Here is a 15,764-nt window from a genome sequence, read left to right on the forward strand (position 1 = left end):
AGAGGAAGGACCATTTCCAAGCTCATTCTATGAGGCCACCCATCACCCTGACACCAAAACCAGACAAGGACAACACATAAAAGAAAACTACAGGCCAATGTCACTGAGGAACATAGGTGCAAAAATTCTCAACAAAAATCTAGCAAATAGAATTCAGCAACACATCAAAAAGCTCATCTGCCATGATCAGGTTGGGTTTATTCCAAAGATGCTATGATTCTTCAATATATGCAAATAAATCAATGTAATACACCCCATATTGACAAATTTAAAGATAAAAACCATATGATAATCTCGATAGATTCAGAAAAAGCCTTTGACAATGTACAGCACCATTTACGATTAAAACTCATTAAAAAATAGGCATAGACGGAACCTACTTCACCATAGTAAAGGCTGTATATGATAAGCCTACAGCAAATATTATTCTCAATGGTGAAAAACTGAAAGCATTCCCCTTAAGATTAGGGACAAGACAAGGGTGCCCACTTTCACCACTCCTATTCAACATAGTTCTGGAAGTCCTAGCTAGAGCAATCAGAGAAGAAAAAGAAATAAAAGGAATTCAGATTGGAAAAGAAGAAGTAAAGCTCTCACTGTTTGCAGATGACATGATACTGTATATAGAAAACCCTAAAGATAGTTTCAGAAAATTACTTGAGCTAATCAGTGAATTTAGCAAAGTTGCATGATACAAAATCAATACACAGAAATCACTTGCATTTCTACATACTAATGAGAGGGTAACAGGCAGGAAGGCCAGGGGTCTCCAAATGGAGGAAATAGGCTGTAAGTGTCAGACATTTTTATCTCTCTTAAGTGTCAGGAGGAAACAAACTAGCGATACTTTTTTTCCTTCTCTATACAAATTTAAAAGGAGGTTTCTCTTAAAACACTGTGTTTCCATAATGACACCTAGTTTCACTTGAAGCTAACTATTCTCAAACCTTGAGTTAACCATATATTTTTCTTATGGAAATGTTTGTCCTAAGCTATGTTAATGTACTATGCATTTACCCCAGACTCTGTCTTCAAGTCGGTTCTGCCTAATGACTCAGAACCTACTTGACAAACCAGTATGTTATACTCAGATATTGTTCCCCTAATCTATGTAAATGAAACTATTTGTATGGTAATCTGCTCTTCTACAAGATTCAAGTCAATCATTTTATGGCCTGGGATGAATCATCTTGTGCCAAGATTATCCCAAAATGCATCTTATGAATGAGGGGCCTGGTGCCATTCTCAGTTTTAAGACTTTCCTTTCTTTTCATTAACAGACTGCTAGTGCCTATATAACATCCAGCTGAAGACTAACAGGGGGGTACACTTTCTGCCCCCTTCTGATGCCTATGTCAGAAGCTTTCTCTATCTCCTTTATACTTTAATAAAACTTTATTACACAAAAGCTCTGAATAATCCAGCCTTGTCTCTGGCCCCGGATTGAATTTGTCTCCTCCAGAGGTCAAGAATCCTGGTGTCTTATCACTCAGCAGCAACCTTTCACTACAATGAAAAATCAGAAAGAGAAATTAAGGAATCAATCCCATTCACCATTGCAACAAAAAGAAGAATAAAATATCTAGGAAGAAACTTACTTAAGGAGACAAAAGAGCTGTACACAGAAAATTAAAAAATAGTAATGAAGAAATCAAAGATGACATAAACAGATGGAGAGATAATCCATGTTCCTGGATAGGAAGAATCAATATTGTGAAAATGACTATACTGCCAAATGCAGTCTACAGATTCAATGAAATCCCTATTAAATTACCAATGACATTTTTCAACAGAACTAGAAAAAAATTTCACAATTCATATTGAAACACAAAAGACCCAAAGAGCCAAAGCAATCTGGAGAAAGAAGAATTGAAGCTGGAGGAATCAACCTTCCTGACTTCAGATTATACTACAAAGCTACAGTCATCAAGACAGAATGGTCCTGGTACAAAAACAGAAATATAGACCAATGTGACAAGATAGAAAATCCAGAAAAAAAAAAAGCCATGCACCTATGAGTATCTTATTTTTTATAAAGGAGGCAAGACCCTGCAATGGGGCAAACACACCCTCTTCAATAAATGGTGCTGAGAAAACTGGACAGCTACGTGTAAAGAATGAAATTAGAACACATCATACACAAAGTTAAACTCAAAATGGATTACAGACCTAAATGTAAGACTAGATATATAGCACTCTTAGAGGAAAACATAGGCAGAACACTTGATGACATCAGTCAAAGCCAGGTCCTCTATGGCCCACGTCCTAGAGTAATGGAAATAAAACCAAAAGTAAGAAAATAGGATCTGATTAAACTTAAAAGCTTTTGCACAGCAAAGAAAACTATAAGCAAGGTGAAAAGACAGCTCTCAGAATGGGAGAAAATAAAAGCAAATGAACCTACTGATGAAGAATTAATTTCCAAAATACTCAATACCAGAAAAACAAACAACCCACTCAAAAAGTGGGAGAAAGACCTAAACAGATATTTCTCAGAAGATGACATGTATATGGCTAACAAACACATGAAAAGATGTTAAGCATTGCTCATTATTAGAGAAATGTAAATCAAAACTACAATGAGATATCACTCCACACTGGTGAGAATGGCCATCATCAAAAAGTCTACAAACAATAAATGCTGGAAAGAGTATGGAGAAAAGGGAACACTCTTGCACTGTTGGTGGGAATGTAAACTGATAACAGCTACTGTGGGAGACGGTATGGATATTCCTTTAAAAACTAAGAATAAAACAATCATATGACCCAGCACTCCCACTGCTAGGCATATACCCTGAGGAAACCAAAATTGAAAAACACACATATATCCCATTGTTCATTGCAGCACTATTTACAATAATAAGAACATGGAAGCAACCTATATATCCATCAACAGATGAGTGGATAATAAGTTGTGGTACATATACACAATGGAGTATTACTCCATAAATGCCTTTGACTCAGTTCTAATGAGGTGGATGAACCTAGAACCTATTATACAGAGTGAAGTAAGTCAGAAAGAGAAAGATAAATATCATATTCTAACACGTATATATTGAATCTAGAAAAATGGTACTGAAGAGTTTGTTTATGTGGCAGCAATGGAGAAACAGACATAGATAATAGACTTCTTGAATGAGCAGAGGGGAGGAGAGGGTAAGCTATATGGAAAGAGAAATATGGAAACTTATATTACCATATGTAAAATAGATTGCCAAAGGAAATCCGTTCTATGACTCAGGAAACTGAAACAGGAGCTCTGTATCAACCTAAAGTGGTGAGGTGGGGAGGGATACGGAAGGGAGGTTCAAAATGGAAGGGATTTATGTTTACCTCTGGTGATTCAGACGGTAAAGCGTCTGCCTATAATGTGGGAGATTCGGGTTTGATCCCTGGGTGGGGAAGATCCTCTGGAGAAGGAAATGGCAACCCACTCCAGTACTCTTGCCTGGAAAATCCCATGGGAGAAGCCTGGTAGGCTACAGTCTATGGAGTCGCAAAGAGTCGGACACGACTGAGCGACTTTACTTCACTTCATGGCTGTGAGGAGCTACCCCTCGCCCAAGGTCAGGGGCGACAACGAAGAGCGACAGGCTGCGACAGCACAGGAGCAGCCCAGAGGAGCCTCGTCCAAGGTCAGGAGAGGCGGCCGACAGGAGCTACCCCAGGTCCAGGGAGTGGCGGCTCCGCGGGCGCAGGAGGGCCAAGAGGAACTACTCTACATTCAAGGTCAGGAGGGGTGGCCTTGAGGAGAAACCCCTCATCCAAGGTAAGGAGCAGCAGCTGCGCTTTGCTGGAGCAGCCATAGATACCCCACGTCCAAGGTAAGAGAAGCCCAAGTAAGACGATAAATGTTGCGAGAGGGCATCAGAAGGCAGACACACTAAGACCATAATCACAGAAAACTAGCCAATCTGATCACACGGACCACAGCCTTGTCTAATTCAATGAAACTAATCCATGCCGTGTGGGGCCACCCAAGATGGACAGGTCATGGTGGAGAGGTCTGACAGAATGTGGTCCACTGGAGAAGGGAATGGAAAACCACTTCAGTATTCTTGCCTTGAGAACCCCATGAACAGCATGAAAAGGCAAACTGATAGGCTACTGAAAGAGGAACTCCCCAGGTCGGTAGGTGCCCAATATGCCACTGGAGATCAATGGAGAAATAACTCCAGAAAAAATGAAGGGATGGAGCCAAAGCAAAAACAATACCCAGTTGTGGATGTGACCGGTGATAGGAGCGAGGTCCAATGCTGTAAAGAGCAATATCGCATAGGAACTGGGAATGTTAGGTCCATGAATCAAGGATGCTTCTGAACTATGGTGTTGGAGAAGACTCTTGAGAGTCCCTTGGACTGCAAGGAGATCCAACCAGTCCATCCTAAAGGAGATCAGTTCTGGGTGTTCATTGGAAGGACTGATGCTGAAGCTGAAACTCCAATACTTTGGCCACCTCATGTGAAGAGTTGACTCATTGGAAAAGACCCTGATGCTGGGAGGGATTGGGGACAGGAGGAGAAGGGGATGACAGAGGATGAGATGGCTGGATGGCATCACCAACTCGATGGGCATGAGTTTGAGTAAACTCCGGGAGTTGGTGATGGACATTGAGGCCTGGTGTGCTGCAATTCATGGGGTCTCAAAGAGTCGGACACGGCTGAGTGACTGAACTGACTGACTGACTGACTGATGGTTGTTGATTCATGTTGAGGTTTGACAGAAAACAACAAAGTTCTGTAAAGCAATCATCCTTCCACTAAAAAAAAAAAAAAGGCATATAGCCAAAAAAAAAAAAAAGAGGAGGCTATATGTTTATTATTAAAGACAAAGGTTATATTTAGAAGACATGAATAATAAAATAAAATACAAAAAACATAATAATTAAAAAATGCATTGATGACATCATATGGCACTTTAGTGACCATTTATGAATGAATAACTGCTACAGAACTTGCAGCACTTGCTCAACCTCTTTAAACTACTAGAAAGGTGAAAACCACACTTTTTATATACTAATAGGAATTACAAGTCTATGACAAATGCAAGAAAAAAATAACCAACTAGATGAACAAATTAGCCTTGCGGTCACTCTGGCTTTTTTTTTTTTTTTTTTTTTTTTGTGGAAGTTTTGGATGTGGGCACAGGAAAGGTGATTAAAAAACTTTCATAGAAGTCTTGCTAAACTAATGAGACAGAATTTAGATTTCAGAGATATTAGAATGGCTAGGGTTTGTGGGGTGGAACATAGAGAGGAAGGAGGTATTCAGAGAAAGTGCTCCAGAAATCAGCACAGGGTCCTCTTGAATAAATGATTAACTACTAATTTGTGAAATTCCCCAAGACAAGGCAAAGTAAAATGCTGGAGCAATCATAACCGGTAGGAAGCTATAAGCAAAAGTATTTTAGGTACTCAGAGCTGAAATTTTTTTAATTCTGACCTTCCCAATAGGGATGATATGGGACGTTTGGTAGAGATCCAAGAGCGGTCACATTCAGAATTGGGGCTGAATTAGCCGCCGAGGAAAACTACTCCAGACACATAATAAAGAAGCCTGAAACCAAGGTTTTGATTAATCAAGATGATCAAGAAGTTACAAAGCTACCTGTCAAAACAAGTTCCAATCCCCTAAAGAAGCATACCAAAATGCAGCACTCCCATGAGGGCCCTAGAGCTAAGAACTGTTTTATAGTTCCACCATCCAGAGTGGAAAACCATTGTGTTACAAAGAACGCTGAGTAGGGTATGAAGATTTTGTCTCAGTAGTGGAGCAAAACTATCAATTGATTAGAGGCTGATCAGGTCAAATAAAATTTAATAGCAAGCCTTGAAAGAAGCAAGCTTTCCCAAATAACTGTGTCACAGAATCAAAAATATCCAGTTACATAAAGAAGTTGAAACATAAGGCCCATGATTAAGGTAAAAATAAGTTAATATACAAAGACCCAGAAGAGTGACAAATGCTAGAATTAGTAAACAAGGACATAAAAGAAATTCTTTTAATTACATATCATATGTTCAAAAGATAAAAGAACTCATAAGAATCATGAGAAATATAGATGATGAAAAAAATCGCCTAAGCCCAAGTTCTGAAGACACACTGTCTCCATGGAGGTTTGGATCTCATGCCAGGCAGGAGTGGCCTTCCTCGAGTCTTTGTAACATCCTAGATAGAATATTCCTCCTTATATCTACTATTCCTATATCCTTCAGAATTTTCTTATGTTCTCATGAACTAAATTCCTGTTACTTTAATTCCCAATTTAAAATGTTTATATTAAAATTTCTCTATTCAAATCATTGTGTGGTTTCTATCTCTTGACTAATACATTTTCCACCTAATGTCAAGAACAAAGCAAAGATGTTTGTTCTGACTGCTTCTATTCAGTATTGAGTTAAGGATTCCAGCCAGAGGAAAAAGTTGAGGAAAAGAAATAAAAGCATCCATCTTGAAAGGAGGAAATAATGTTCAGTATTTGCTGACTATATGAGCATTTTTGTGATAAATGCTAGGGAATCTACCAAAAAGCTACTAAAAATAAAAAGCAAATTTGACAAAGTTTCAGTTCTGTGTATATAGCAACCATCTCACAAAGTACAGATGTGTACCGCAGTGGGTAGAGATATTGGCCAATAATATTTTACTATTTCTAAATTTTATGTGAAATAATACATTAGTAACCATAAGAGGATTGTGAAATTTAAACACGTACCTACCATTATTAAGGACAAAAATTTGCTCACACCCCTTTGTAGTAAATCCCCAAACACTCCATCTCAGGTAAGAATTAATCTTTTTTCTCACTATGCATTTGTTTTGCCTTTTCAATAGTTTTATATGAATGGGATCTATAATGTAAACTCTTTGATGTCTAGACTTTATCACCTAGTATAATGCTTTCGATATTCATCCCTGTTCTGATGTGTATTTGAATTCATGTCTTTTTTATTATTGAAATATGCCATCTTATGGAGATAATGTAATTTATTTACTCACTTATTGATGAATATTTCACTTGTTTCCAGGTTTTTACTATTGTAAATGAAACTGTCATGCATGTGTATGTACAAATCCTTGTTGAGGGTAAATATATTGTTGTATCTTATGAAAATGTGTATTCAACTTTAGAAGAAGCAGATCAACACCATTGCAGTAAGAAAACTCAGGAAAATGTCCTTGTTTCTTAAAATTACCACCATGATGACCTTTAGTGAGAAATTTAAAGTAATTTTTGTTACCATTTACATTATCCTACGAGAACTCTTTGAATTAAGACATCTATTAGAAAATAATTTTTGGTTAATTAATCTCAAAGGTCCTCATTCACCAGTCATGTAGAGATCAGACTCCCTGCCCTCATTATAATATCTGATTATTTTACCTCCCGTTCTTCAACTGAGAATTTTGTAATGAGACAAATTTGATTGATCACCTTGGGAACTGGATGAAGCAATTTAGAAATTTTCTTAAAACAATGAGGGGCTGAATTCTGTCTTGTGGTATTATGAGGCAAATCTTAGCAGCAGTGCAACACATACACGTTTAAAGACTGCACACACAGATGCCATTTAGACTGATTTCTCTAGCACCTCCCAAATGAAACTGATTCCTCCTAAGTCACTGCATTAAAAGGGAAAGCAAAATCTTGTAGCATTGGCCTTTCTCATGGTGTTAGTAATAAATATGCCTTACACAAGTTTCAAATAGCTGTTATTGATTCTGACAAGATGCAGCAGTGAAAAAGGATTGCTTGATGCCAGGGCTTCAAATGGCTGCATGTTCTGGATATGTAATCTCACTGGCAAAAAAAAAAAACAAAAACAGTGAAATCTGCAAATCACATTCTGTCAGGCAGTCCCTGTGCTCAGAGAAGACTTTGCCCTGTGCATAATGAAAGGTGGAATTCTTAAACAAGTTGACCGGAAAAACAGAGGCAGGGTAAACTATTTGAGCCTCACAATGAATTTCAAGGGAGAATATAGGAGGCTAAATTTACCAAACCAGGCAATACATTTATCTTAATTAACCAGATGCAGGCTCTTTCTTTCCATTTGTGTATGTGGTGCAGACTTAGCTCAGATCATTCTCAATCCCATGAAATTCACAATTCAAGCATATATTATGTGTTTGGAGCTTCCCTAGTGGCTCATTTGGTACAGAATCTGCCTTCAATGCAAAAGAATGAGATTCTATCCCTGGGTCAGGAAGGTCGCCTGGAGAAGGGCATGGCAACCCACTCCAGTTTTCTTACTGGGAGAATCCTGTGGAAGGAGAATACTGGGCTATAGTCCATGGGGTCACATAGAATTGGACATGACTTAGTCACTGAAGAACATCAAATATATGCTTATGTATTCTTCAGATGAATAAGAATTCAGAATTCCTTGGGGGTTGGGCCTATAAATCTTGTAGTATCTTTGTCTGGCTTTAATATCACAGTAATGCTGGCTGCATGAAATGGATTGTATTGTATGTTTATAAGAATTTATTCATTTCTTATAGACTATTAATTTTTTTGGTGTGTAAGTGTTCATATAAGTTTACTAACCTTCTATTTCTGTGCATCAGTTTTATTGTTGCCTTTCATTTCTGATTTTATCTGAGTCCTTTTATTTGCTTATTGCTGAAGCCTTGCCAATTTGCTTATGTTTTTCAAAAAGATCTTAGTTTTATTAATGTATTATTTTCTATTCACAAATTGATATATTTGTTATCTAATTTTTACTGTTTCCTTCTTTGTAATTTGGGGCCTCAGTTGTTCTTTTTCTAGTTAAAGTATAAAGGTCAGCTGTCGAATTCAGTCTCTCTTCTTTTTAAATATAAAGACTTCCTTTTTATTATAACTACTGAGTTCTGCAAAAATATGCTGATATTTAAATAGAGGTTCCATCATATAGGGCTTCCCTGGTGGCCCCAATTAGTAAAGAATCTTCCTGCAATGCAGGAGACCCATGTTCCATCCCTGGGTCATGCAGATCCCCTAGAGAAGGAAATGGCTATCCACTTGAGTATTCTTGTATGAAGAATCTCATGGACAGAGGAGTCTGGCAGAGTATAGTCCATGGGTCGCAAAAAGTCAGACACACCTGAGAGACTAACACTTTCACTTTTTCCATTATATAAGTTGAATTTCTTTTGCTGCTTTGAAAATCTTCTTTGACTTTTGATGATTTGATTATGATGTGATTGTGTGGGTTTCTTTGTAGTCTTTTCATTGTTATTGTTCAGTCTTTGTTATCATTCAGTCATTCAGTCATGTCAAACTCTTTGCAACCCCATTGACTGCAACTTGCCAAGCTTCCCTACTCTTCACCATCTCCTGAAGTTGCTCATGTCCATTGACTCAGTGATGCTATCCAACCATCTATCTCATCCTCTGTCATCCCCTTCTCCTCCTGCCTTCAGTCTTTCCCAGCATCAGGGTCTTTTCTAATGATGGGTGGGCTGCAGTCCATGGGGTTGCAAAGAGTATCGCAGAGTCAGATACGACTGAGCGACTAAACTGACACTGGTACTATTAATATGTATAAAATAGGTAACTAATAAGAACCTGCTGTGTAGCTCAGGGAACCCTACTCAGTGCTCTGTAGTGACCTAAATGGGAAAGAAATCCAAAAAAGAGGGAATATCTGTCTCTCTCTATATATATAGCTTTGCTGAACAGTAGAAACCAGCACAGCATCGTAAAGTCACTATGCTGCTGCTGGGCCTGCTAAGTCGCTTCAGTCATGTCCGACTCTGTGCGACCCCATAGACGGCAGCCCACCAGGCTCCTCTGTTCCTGGGATTCTCCAGGCGCGAATACTGGAGTGGGTTGCCATTTCCTTCTCCTGTAAAGTCACTATACCCCAATACAATTACTTTTTTTTTCAAAAGGAACACAGTACACACAATAATGGGTATACATTACCTTTATAGGAAGAAAAAGTGGATGTGTGTTTCTTATTCATTCTAAATTTTTCATCTTTTTGTGAGTGATAAAATTATTTTAAGTGTTTGAGAGGCTTAGGTTTTCAAACATTTGTGTCTCCAGATTTGTACATTTTGAGAGTCATTCAAAGTATTGAGCATTATCAGCATTGAAGGATCTTTATTCCAAAAGGTGTAGCTTTGGCAAGTGCTTCTGAGACCAAGAGGAAGAAAGCAGGGCTGAGGAGGTGAAAGGACTCTTCCTCTATCTCCTACTGACCTGAGAACCATGTTTCAAGACAAATGAGAAGTAGGATTTTTTTGTCTAATGTCTTTTCCAATATTTAATGTGTTACCCGGGTTTGTATCTAAGCTTTTATTTTTTATCTTGTGGAGACTTACATGGACTGGAGTACAAGAAGATAAAGACAAGTAATAAATACATTGACCAGAAGCACTCCAGGGAAGAGAACGCTCAGAGCCATATGGAAATCCCACTGATGCTTTCTGCACCGAAGGTAGGTGAACTCAGATTGGAAACACTCTTGCAGGAGGTTGTAACCCAAGTTAGGAGGAAGTGACAAGATGAGATTAATAAGAGAGAAGAAGGGTGGACATAACCAAGTGCAAAGAACAGTAGGGCAAGTCTGGATAAAGCACAAACATTGCACATGGTTAGCAGCATTGCTAATCACCAACCGTCCTCTATAAGATTGGGTACAATTGCCATGAATAAAACTGGACACTTATCCTGATACTGCTCAGAGACTGAAGTTCTTTGGCACTGCTTTCTTTGCTTAGGAAACAGGTTTTTGTAATTACCAAGAAAGATCAAATCCCCTTCGACTGGCTGATGTGCACATTTATATGTCAGTGATTGATTTATTTGATTGGCTAAAGGTAAAACATCAAAATTCATCTGATATTACAAACTCTTGCAAAAGAACCTCATGATATTCAGTTTCCTAGTCTTAAAAAGCAAGAGGGTGGCACGTTATTCAACTTTTATTTGCACCTTGTTAAACCCATGACACCACCCTTATGGCAGAAAGTGAAGAGGAACTAAAAAGCCTCTTGAAGAAAGTGAAAGAGGAGAGTGAAAAAGTTGGCTTAAAGCTCAACATTAAGAAAACTAAGATCGTGGCAGCTAGTCCCATCACCTCATGGGAAATAAATGGGGAGACAGTGGAAACAGTGTCAGACTTTATTTTTGGGGGGATTCAAAATCAATGCTGATGGTTACCGCAACCATGAAATTAAAAGACACTTACTCTTTGGAAGGAAAGTTATGACCGAACTAGATAGCATATTAAAAAGCCGAGATATTACTTTGCAACAAAAGTCCATCTGGTCAAGGCTATGGTTTTTCCAGTGGTCATGTATGGATGTGAAAGTTGGACTGTGAAGAAAGTTGAGCGTGGAAAAATTGATGCTTTTGAACTGTGGTGTTGGAGAAGACTCTTGAGAGTCCCTTGGACTGCAAAGAGATCCAACCAGTCCATCCTGAAGAAGATAAGTCCCGGGTGTTCATTGGAAGGACTAATGCTGAAGCTGAAACTCCAATACTTTGGCCACCTGATGCTAAGAGCTGACTCATTGGAAAAGACCCTGATGCTGGGAGGGATTGAGGGCAGGAGGAGAATGGGACAACAGAGGATGAGATGGCTGGATGGCATCACTGATTCGATGGGCATGAATTTGAGTAAACTCCGGGAGTTGGTAATGGACAGGGAGGCCTGGCGTGCTGCGATTCATAGGGTCGCAAAGAGTCAGACACGACTGAGGGACTGAACTGAACTGAAACATAGGGACATCATTAGATATATCCACAGGTCCTCCAAGACCCATTGAGCCTAGAGATTATCAGAGTGCTCAGTATTGAGTAACTTTTTTCAAAAATAATGATATCATCCCCTGTACCTGCCTATTTCTATATTTCCCAAGGGTAGTAAAGATCCCGAAATAAGCTTTTTATTTTATATTTTCATGTCACCTATGAGGATTCTGAAACACAGTGAAATAAGATCGGTGGTTACTGAAAGGCTGGTTCTTGACTCTGATTTCTATCAGTCAGTAGAAAAAACTGGAGGAAACTAATAAAATACATTGTTCCTTGCAGCTAAATACATTCAATGTAAGACTGTTCTTTATTTTTCTTTTTAAAGATTGTAATAAAATATACATATTTACTATTTTAATCACTTTAATGTGTACAGTTCTGTGCCATAAAGTACATTCATATTGCTATTCAGTCATCATACCATCATCCCCAGAAATTGAAACTATGCTCATTAAACAATAACTCCCCATTCTTCCTCTCCCCAGGTCCTGGGAACCACACTTCTTTCAGTCTCTATGGATTTGACTACAATAAATACTACATATAAGCAAAATCATAATTTTTCTCCTTTTGTGTTCAGCTTATTTCACTAAGCATAATCTCCTCAAGGTTCATCCATGTTATGGTAAGAGCTATAATTTCTTTCTTAAGGCCAAATATTGTTGCATTGTATGTACATATCACATTTTTTTACTCATCTGATAATAGAACCTAGGTTGCTTCAAACTTTCAACTGTTGTGAATACTGCTGCTATGAACATGGGCATACAAGTATTCCCTTTTCTGCCAGGTGTGGGGAGAGGGAATTATCATTTCCACTTTATTTTTATTGTGGTTAGGATTCCAAATACCCTTTAATTATATGATATGATGCTGACAGTAGAAGATAGTTGTATTTCTTGGTTAGTTGCTGATTTGTTCGCTTATTTTGTTTGAATGACTATGGTTCAGAGGGTAAAGTATCCACCTGCAATGCAGAAGACACAGGAGATGCAGGTTTGATCCCTGGGTAGGGAAGTTCCCCTGGAGGAGGAAATGACAACCCACTCCAGTATTCTAGCCTGAAAAATCCCATGGACAGAGGAGCCTGGCAGACTAAAGTCCATGGGTTGCAAAGAGTGGGACATGGCTGAGCGACTAAGCACCACACTTCTGCCAAACTAAAAATGTGGCAGCCCTCTAGAGGTCAAATGCGGTGAACCACAGAGTTCGGTAATATGGACAAAAGTCTTGTCTGCCCTTCCTATCTAAGGACTCAGAGCCTTATACAGGTCAGAAATCTCCTGGGAGCCCAAGATATATTTTCCATGAATCTTCCCCCTAAACTCATCTTTAATTACCAGTGATGCAATGATAGTATTAGCATATTACCAGCAATGATGTTTCTGTGACTGCTCCTATACTGTTTCTGGTGACAGGAGTTTATATCATTAAAAGGCTTGAGCAACCTAAATCCATTTTTGTTTATTATACCTTTCCAGCACTCTTCCTATTCTAGGATAATTGTGGCATGTGTTCTAGGGATTTAGTTGTTGCTGTTCAGTCACTCAGTATTGTCTGACTCTGTAACCACATAGACTGCAGAATGCCAGGCTACCCTGTCCTTCACTATCTCCTGGAATTTCCTCAAACTGATGTCCATTGAGTTGATGATGTCATCCAATCATCTTACAACTATCAAAGACAATGGTAGCGCTTAAGGGCCCCCTCAACTTTTCTGCTCTAGGCTTGCCAGAAATATCAGGGTTTTACCACTGAACTCCCTTTTCTAATGAAGTCCATTTGTAAAATATCCAAGGATCTCTAGCAAAGTTTATACATAAATGATGTATTAATACAGTTGATTCAGAGTTGGATTTTTTCAGTAGTGTGTTTTAATTCTCTCGTTCCAAACCTGTTCCAGTAATAATAATAATATCACTGACTATATCTGCTGTTCTTAGTTTTACTATTAGAAGTACTCTTCACTGATGCTTAGGACTAAGCATTTTACATATGTACTGTTCATTTGGCCAAAATAACTGACCTGAGTAAGTTACTAGAATTCTCTGAGACTCACTCTCTTCTGCCACTCATGTCTGTTCTTCTTTATCACCCATATGGATGGGCAAAATTATTCTGTATCTAGGCAGTGGTGGAAGTGGAATTGTTGACTAACCATAATATATACCACCTGTTTCTTCCAGCTTAAAAACTGTCTGAGTAAAATATAGATGGTTAGATAACATGAAAGACACTCTACTTCAAATCAATCCAAGGAGCCAAACCCTCAGAAAAGATAAGTGAGATCATTATGGCTGCCTAAAGTACTGGAGTTTGTTTTAAATGACAGATATGAAAAAGCTATGAATGCCTCTAATGAGCCTCTGGGGTGTAGAACATAAAATAAAGACATTGATTTTTTTATATCCACACACTTTGATAATAACTTGGACTTAATGAATATCCCTTTTCCAGGTGTCTAGATATGTGTCCTGAAAGAGTTACAGTAATATTTTGTGGCTTTATGTCTTATAGTTTGAGTCTTTTTTTTTTTTTTCTTTCATTCTGTTGTAAAAGACAAGCTATCTGAGAATCCTAGAGGATACACACAAATCTCTATTAATCTCATAGGTCCTTATTTTCCCATGGGCCCATGAAAACCCTTAAAAATATCTCCCCAAAGATATGTGCTTCCTAAACCCTGGAATCTGTGGATGCTACATATTAGGGCCAGAACAGACTATGCACATGTGACTAAGTTAAGATCTTGTGATGAAAATGGGGAGAGTACAATGGATTATCCAGAGGGCCCTAAACACAAACAAGCACATGCTTATAAGAGGAAAGCAGAGAGTGATTTCACAGCGAACAGAAGGAGGCAATGTAACCAGTCAGGCAGAGATTGTGGTTATGCAGCCACAAGCCAAGGAATTCCACCAGAAGCCAGAAGAGACAAGGATGGGATTCTCCCTAGAGCCTCTAGGGGGAACTAGGCTCTGGTCCACTCACGTGACTTTTGGATGTCTGACCTACAGAACTGTGAGAGAATGAAGTTCCGTTACGGTAATCTATTGGGCTTCCCTGGTGGCTCAGATGGAGACCTGGGTTGGATCCCTGGGTAGGGAAGATCCCCTGGAGAAGGAAATGGCAACCCACTCCGGTCCTCGTGCCTGGGAAATCTCATGGACAGAAGAGCCTGGTGGGCTACTGTCCATGGGTTGGCAAAAGAGTAGGACACAAGTGAGCAACTAACATTTTCACTTTCTTTTTCACATGGTAATTCATTACAGTAGCCACAGGGAACTAATAGAAGGCCCAAAACAAAGATTTGCCATAGCTCCTTGAGAGAAAAACATCCCCCCAAATTTCACCTTCTTAGATATAAACTGTGTTCAGGCCAGGAAATGAGCATACGGAGGCTGGAGGCCCACTCACAAATGGTGATGGTATGGAAATGAGAAATTTGAGAAAAAGTCTTTCTTAAATTGTTAAAAAAAAAAAAGTGTGACTCTCTTCAACTTTCTTCCTCATAGTCTAGTTATGCCCTATGGCAAAAACTACCATAAGTTTCATAACCACACTTCTGACCTTTTTTTTTTCTTTTTGAATCTAAGCATCCCCTCTCCCCATATTCTCTTGCCTTGCCTGATTTATTTTTTAAAAAAGTATTTTGTGACCTATTATTACATTACATATGTGTCTCCTTGTTGATTTTCTTTCTTTGATACTAAACCTAATCTAATGAAGGTAAGGACTTCTGTGCTTTTATTTATCTCTTTCTCACCAGTATGAGAAATAATGCTGGGTATGTATTGCAATATTTGCTATATGAATAACCAAGAGAATGAATATAGGAATGGATGTATGATTTCAAGTCCCTTATTCAATTCCATGGTCCTCAGAATGCTAAGGAGCCATAAGCCTTTGAAAAGTGATAGCCACTGTATGAATTACATTCAAATGGAAATATTCTATTCATTATAATGCAAATTATTTGGTTTTTTTTTTAAGTTTTCTTACTCTGCTAAAAT

Source organism: Muntiacus reevesi, chromosome 5 (assembly GCF_963930625.1).
Source record: "Muntiacus reevesi chromosome 5, mMunRee1.1, whole genome shotgun sequence".
NCBI lineage: Eukaryota > Metazoa > Chordata > Mammalia > Artiodactyla > Cervidae > Muntiacus > Muntiacus reevesi.